We start from the raw sequence: 7,288 nt of genomic DNA, 5'->3' as shown, positions 1-7,288 counted from the left end.
CACACCCCAATGTAGTGTACACGAAGGGACCTCGGTTTTTCGTCTCATCCGAAAGACTAGCACTTGAACCCACCACCTAGGTTAGGAAAGGGGGAGAAAATTGCTAACGCCCTGACCCAGGGTCGAACTCGCAACCTCTCGCTTCCGAGCGCAAGTGCGTTACCACTCGGCCACCCAGTCCTTTCACTACAATAACAGATCAAATTTCCTATACTCGAAAACTTTAGTGCGACACTGTGTATTATACGTCATGCAAACGAGAAACGCACAATCCGTAGCCTCATTTTTATAGCAGGATAAACGCACATATACAACAACAAAATATAACACAAAAACACTAACTTTGGCATCACTTATCTTCTATGTGCATGCCCACAGGCCTATATACTTATGCAGAACAATTGACACTTGTTGACAGCCTTCTGGTGCACAGTGTATAAATCGTGCATTGGAGGTTCGTCTAAATTCCGTTCACTTCAGAAAGTCTGTCGATTTGACAATCACGTCTAAATGGAATAATTTATGCGTAGCACGTTCAACCGGCGCAAAGTTGAATTATTATCAAGTCTGGCATCTCTTTATAGTATACAGAACTCTACATGTTTTAGTGCTCGAAGGTTTCTTAACAGAGTATAACTTGATTTACCAAGCGTTCTTCTCTGATCAACAAGCACAAGAACGTTTCGGTTTGACATTTTTTTTAAAGTTATAGAGAGCGCTACAAGAGAGAGGGAAAGGGGAAGCAGGATGGGGAAAATAGGAATAACATGTACAACTTGAAAATTCACTTCTTATGTTTAGGTGTGTATTTTGTTTTCAAAAAACTTTTTTTGGAAATGTTTAAAAAAAAATCTGAAAACATTGAACATGCAGACTGACATGCACGTTTATATGTCTCGCTTCGCTTTGATTTTAACACTCTGTGAACACTTCCCTCCCGCCGTGCATGATCAAATTACAATACCTTTTAGGTCTACTATATTTTTGGTGTGTTAGAGGTTTTGCAAATCAGTTACAAAGATTTGCGTCAGCGTGAGCCGGCTGTATGTATTTGTATAGCAAAGACAACCCTCTGAAAACAAGTCATGCTCGCGGTAAATTTTCTTTTTTATATTTTTTCAAAAATCCCAGTTATCCAGCATGAATCAACAACAAGCGCGGAGGGATTTCAAGAGGGAAAAATAGCTTCACTTACCCCCAAACCATGCATGAAAACGAAGAAAGAGAAACTCCAATGTTCAGAACACAAGCTGCATGTCAGGAACAGTCTCGCAAGTTCTGAAGAAACCCTATTCCCCCAAAAACACTGTCAAATATATAAATAGGACGGACGCAATTCTCGAAAAACGCACGAAATTTCCGCCGGTGTTTTACGTGGTATTGTGTCGTAACACCATGCACGAGCACATTCTTATTATGAGTTTGTCAGTGTTAAACTGTGCACGGCTGTCCACAGGCGCTTGACGTTTACACATGATACAATTCGGTGCAAACCGTCTATAAATTCAGGTATATGACATATCAGTACTTCACGTTAACAAAATGTATATATACACCTTGTATATATACAAAATGAGAATGATGACGGCAACAACAACATTACAAACATGCAGCAGCAGATTTATTTTGTGCAAATTTCCTACGCAATCTGATGACTGAATTATATCACTTATATATATATATAAGAAGAGGAAGAAAAAAAGTTTGGCTATATAAAAAATAATATTGTAAGGTCGATTTCATATTAATTCAGTCAGCTACGAAACCCCCACCACATATACTCCCTTAGTCCCCCCGCCCATTTGTAAACGTCTGTTTTAATTCTGTGTACATTCTTGTCGTGAATAAAAGCTTCTGCAATTTGTTTTTTCAACTTTAATTTTTGTTTGTTTTGGATTTCTTTTTCTGTTTCTTTGTTTCTTTCTCCGCTCATTTACAGCCGGCACCAATATACCTCAAGTTGTGGCTAAATCTGTAAGTGAATTGGAGCTTAATTTTGTATGTTGCACTCTCGTACTTATTGAGGGGGGTAAAATTTAAAATTAAAAACATTGTTTTCCTAGCAAAAAAATATTAAAAATTTGTTTTACTTTGTATCATAAAAATAAGAATTTTTAAATCAAAATGTCAGCACAATTTTTTTAACAAAATTGCAAGTAATGTCGCCCCTGTTCTAACATTTCTTTTGTTTCCTCAAAGCATGCCAAGGGAATACCGCACGACACGAATTTTTTCTTCTTTTTTTGCTGCATGGCTACTTGTTGCAGTAACGAGACAGCTGCAAAATCATGAGTTTGTGCTACGCGAGATTTTGTTTTCCAATTTCTTATTTTTTTTCAACACTTTAACAGGGTTTGTTTGTTTGTGATGGTGTGGTCGTGCGTGTATGTGTGTGTGCATGCGTGCGTGCGTGCGTGCGTGCGTGCGTGCGTGCGTGCGTGCGTGCGTTCGTTCGTGCGTCAGTGTGTGTGTGCGTGCACGCGTACGTGCGTGCGTGCGTCACAGTGCACTTTGTGTGCTTGTGTTTTGGAAAAGCTGAACAAGAATTTAATAAAGATTTTTTTTATTTAGTGCTTACGGCGACGGAACTATACACGATTTTTTCTTCTATTATTTTAATTTTTTTTAAATTTTAATTTTTTTTATCCATTTGTTTATTTATTTATACTCGAGCATTTATCTGCAACGCTGACACGTCTTTGGAACATTTGCCAAACGGAATACTATATAATTGTATACTTTGTTCCCTTCCTACCCCGGTGTGTGTTTTTTTCGATGCATTTATTTTTGTATTATCTGTCTGTTTGTGCCTTATCTTCGTTCCTTTTTTTTCTAACTATTAAAGAGAGATTTAATACAAATTATTAATTATCAGAACTTATCCTGACATCTTTCGTCATTTATCACAGAGATGCCTCTCCGATTTTTTTCAGACTTATTACAGAGATTCATTTTAAGTTTATACTTGATGATAAATAACTTCAAGCGACTACATGTATTCTCAAAACAGTGAATTCCTGAAAAATGCGAGTTCCGTTGACACCAAACTCCACGTTTGTTTTCGAGAAAAAAATGAAGCGGAAAGATAAACCTTAACCACTGATAGCTGACTGAACAGGTAAGGGATCCAAGCAGTGAATGTAAACGGAAATGAGATGTAAGGCCGATATAAAAGTCAAAAGAAAAGGGAATAGGCTCGTTAAAAGAAAATGATCGAAGTAGTGAAATCAAATCTGCATTGGCTGATCATAAGAAATTGTAGGAACGGTGTTACTCATACAGAGAGGGGTAGTTAGAAGCGACTCAATACAGCTTGGGGCGTTCACATTTAGACGAATAAATGAAAACTTTTAAATCCGGGCAATAAAAAATGTAATAAACGGTGGATGCAAAATAAAAGTCTTCAACAAAATATATTTGTAGGAGTAAAATATATAACAAGGACAAAAATATGTTCCCGCGAACCGGATTCGAACCAGTGACCTAAGGATCGCTATTGGAATTACCTCTACAGTCCTCCGCTCTACCAACTGAGCTATCACGGGATCCGTCTGTGTGGGAACATTTTAACTACTTAATGCTATCCTCTATTCTGCGTATGTTGTTTCTGTACTACCACGCGTTTTCAGGCTTAAGGGTCATCTAAACTCTTTTATATTGATTTATTCTTTTAAATGTTTAAGTCTCTCAGTTCTTTTATTCAGCAAGATCGCCACAACAACTGTTTCAGCGAGGCAACATTAGTATTCAGGCCACGTGACCGACCGGCTTGCGCCGCCAACTTTGGATCCGCGATAGCTATGTTCTTTTCTCCTCGCTAGCGGTGTCTGAAGTCGGGCGCGCGCTGCGTTGTTACGCGCTGGGTTTGTGCGGTTTTCATTTCGGCGCGGCAATCGAATCGGAACGAGTTTCTTTGCTCACGGTACATTATGGTATACAGCGGCTCTGGATTCCATGTCAGTCGATTGCAATGATTTGATTTAAGTCTCTGTCGTCTATTATTTAGAGAATCGCCGATGACAATGGTTCATTTTCAGGATTCGAGAAAAAGGGGTGTAGGCCGAAGGAGGGGCGGGGTCGGAGGGGGGGGGGGGGGGGATATGCGTGTCAGTGTGTGTGTGATTGTGTGTGCGTGCCACGCCGGTGTGTGTGTGTGTCAGTGTGTGTGTGTGTGTGATTGTGAGAGTGTGTGTGTGTGCCACGGTGTGTGAGTGTGTGTGTGTGCCACGGTGTGTGTCACAGTTGTGTGTGTGTCAGATAGAGATATATAAGAGGGAAGGTGCAAGGCCGCCGCGGGAAAGGCCCAGAGTGTCTGACTGAGAGGAATGTGGTAGACTGAGAAAAACCAACCAGTACAATTTTGGCTTGGATTCTTCATTCGTCTTCTAAGTCTGTACGAGGTATATATCCAACGGACAAAGATGGCCTGTCTGGACCCGGATGTTATTTTTCCTTTCACTACCGACACGGCTGATTAATGATGTTATCGGATTTGTGATGTAGCATCTGCTGCCCCATAACTTTGATGTCTGACTTCAAACTCAGTGCCGACCAGTTTGCACTCGTGTGACCTGACCTCAAAATGTGATACGGCTGTCACTGTGCCTGTGGGTGTGGCCTATTTCACTTGTGTTCCGTTTCACTTGAAACTTTCATACTCTACACGTACAGTGAGCTCTAACAATAACTCACTTACAGCTCGATGTCACGGATGTTTGTCGTCGGTCGCCGGAAAAACGCCTGTGTAAGTTTGTGTCAAATCAGTCGCCGAAAACTGTCATTCTGGCAGAGCTTCCAATGTTTTTCACGGTGGGGGAAAGGTGACGCCGAGCATGGTTTTAAACTTCCGAAAACTGTCGCAAATGTTATGGCCATTTCAGTGCATTCTCCCTGTAAAATTTCAAGGATAACAGCCATAGAAATAAGTAGGCTTATATATACACATAGGAAAGGCATGTACAGCAACAGTATCGTTCCACAAGCAAACAATAAACAATGATGTTAGCCTGTCTTAACAAGATTTTTTTATTTTAAAGATTTATATATGCAAATACTGACATCACCCTTATCAATGGTCACCTCTACGAATTCTTAATTACGATTGGAATGAAGTTGAAGAGGTCCTTCAAAAATCCCCAGAGTCAGAATGAATAAAGTCTGTTCACGACGTTTGACATTCGTCTATAGTATCAAACACTGAGTAAATATAGATGTATACAGCGTGTTCGAATCTCACAAAGCAAAAGATACGGGACTCACAAGCAAATGAAGGGTATAATTATGAAGTAGGTCTAGAATTATGAATTAAACAGCTTCCGAAACTGCATAAGTGCTGTTATTCCAGTTGGTGTCTAACATGTATACTTTATAAAGATATGTATCGATTGAACATTAGATTTCCCTTTTTTGAGCCATATGACCTCAGAGTCCGACAAAAATTCATATTCAGGCGGCCAGCCGAGAGTAAAAAATAGTGCATGTTTGTGTGCGTTCAATCGTAAAAAGTAACAGGAATTCTGACCAGAATCGATCGATACACAAATGTTATTTGTATTTTTGACCAAATGACATTGTATACACAGATCTCTACAGCCATTGTTCACCTCGACCGCTAGCGCGGTTTCGGAGGAACATTGACTGTCTCGATCTGTGTAAAATGTCATATTATGGTCACAAATAACGTATAGTATTCATGTTTGAAAAGGTCGTCACTATTTGCGTTTCCAAAGACTTCTTGGAAAGTGTCGCTGTTATAGCTACCAAAACTGTGACCTTGCATTCAAAGCTGTTTTATAAATAGAATACGCATCCTAGCACACACTTTACGTTAAGAGACGTGGCCTATAGCTTATGCCAAGTGCACCTTTTGCCATGCATGATTAGGGTGGCTCTGCGTGTATACATTATATAAAAAAAAGATCAATTCAAAGTTATTTATGATTTATGAACATGCATGATTAGGCAATTATATATATATTTGTCGTGCCGATTCAAGGAATTGCCTAATTCGCGTAATCTGCAACATTTCTGCCCATTTTGAGTAATCGGCAAAACGCTGTCCATCACGCGAAATCGGCAGCGTTTTGCCGAAAACGCATGCATATAGGCTCCTAAAATTTGCCCATTTTGCGAAATCGGCAGCCACCTTTTGGTGTTAAAGATCTCAAATGCCTGGGAAATCCTCACACTTAGACAGCTATAGATACTCGAATGGATAAATATCGCAATAATCGAGTTATGGCAAAAAGTGTAGTTTTGGGGCATTACCGGAGTTATGCTCGACACAGACCAACACATACAATACAAAACATAGTAGACATCCTTTTCCGTCTGTATACATGCAGCTGGACACGTATTCCTCACAGTTTTTTTTCTCCATTTTCTGATTTTTCAGCTGTAAAATTTGTTGCAGCAACGCAGACGCAAAAATCGATACAATGCAGCGAGATTTCAAGTAGCCCTAGCTGACCTATACGTCTGCGTGCACGGTTGCCAGGGATTGATTTCAGACCAACCAACAGAAGAGAAAAACAACAAGTTTGACGCGTCTCCTGCACGAAGAATAGAAGTTATAAAAGTAAATCCTTGGAAGAGTGCACCTCTTAATACTGTGTCAATATAACACTTAAGTCTGATTTAAAAATAAAAATAAAAAGCACTACCAACATTCGGAAGTTACAAAATAAAAACCATATCCAGACGAAATTAACTACGAGCTTGCTTGACTGCTTCGTTCATTCATTAATTCATCAACACCGCATGTCATTGTTAGATTTTAAAATCAATTACTGCATAATGCGATACGTGTGTACCTTATCGCAGAAGCTTTACTTATTAAGATGCCTAGAGTGCGTACGAGTTACGAAATACAAGATATATAAAGGGGTGGACTGCGCACATCACAGCTCAAATGGACATATACGTATATACGTATATAGTATATAATTATTTACAATGTGTGTAATTTTTAACGTATTTTATCTTATTATTTCTTTTTAATTTTGATTAATGAATTGAAAAAAGAATACAAAGGAAGGAGTAGGAGTAGGAGGATTGTAATCCAGTTACTAACGTGTTTTTAATTTTAAAACTGAACCTTTGGCCATTTTCTACTTCGTTTCATCAATTTATTCATTTTCTAGCGTCAACATCTTAAAAACAAACAATCTCTCTCGAGGCACTGATACGTCATAAGCCTTAAAACTAAATGTAAACCATTATAATAGTTACTTGTCTGAATCGTAATATAACATTACCGGCCCATTGGAGAGTCATTCCTTTTTTTAAT

At 39.0% G+C, this 7,288-nt stretch overlaps 1 non-coding gene across 1 annotated transcript; it reads right to left on the bottom strand.

The window, feature by feature from the left end:
* Window positions 1-3,455: 3,455 nt before the first annotated feature.
* Trnay-gua (transfer RNA tyrosine (anticodon GUA)) lies at window positions 3,456-3,545 on the bottom strand. Its single transcript is given in 2 exon segments — window positions 3,456-3,491; window positions 3,509-3,545. It is a non-coding gene; the product is annotated as a tRNA-Tyr (tRNA).
* Between the last annotated feature and the right edge of the window lie 3,743 nt (window positions 3,546-7,288).

The sequence above is a fragment of the Littorina saxatilis genome, linkage group LG12 (assembly GCF_037325665.1).
Source record: "Littorina saxatilis isolate snail1 linkage group LG12, US_GU_Lsax_2.0, whole genome shotgun sequence".
Lineage (NCBI taxonomy): Eukaryota > Metazoa > Mollusca > Gastropoda > Littorinimorpha > Littorinidae > Littorina > Littorina saxatilis.
Note: the sequence above shows the minus strand (reverse complement) of the source record. Positions and strands in the feature narration are given on the sequence as shown.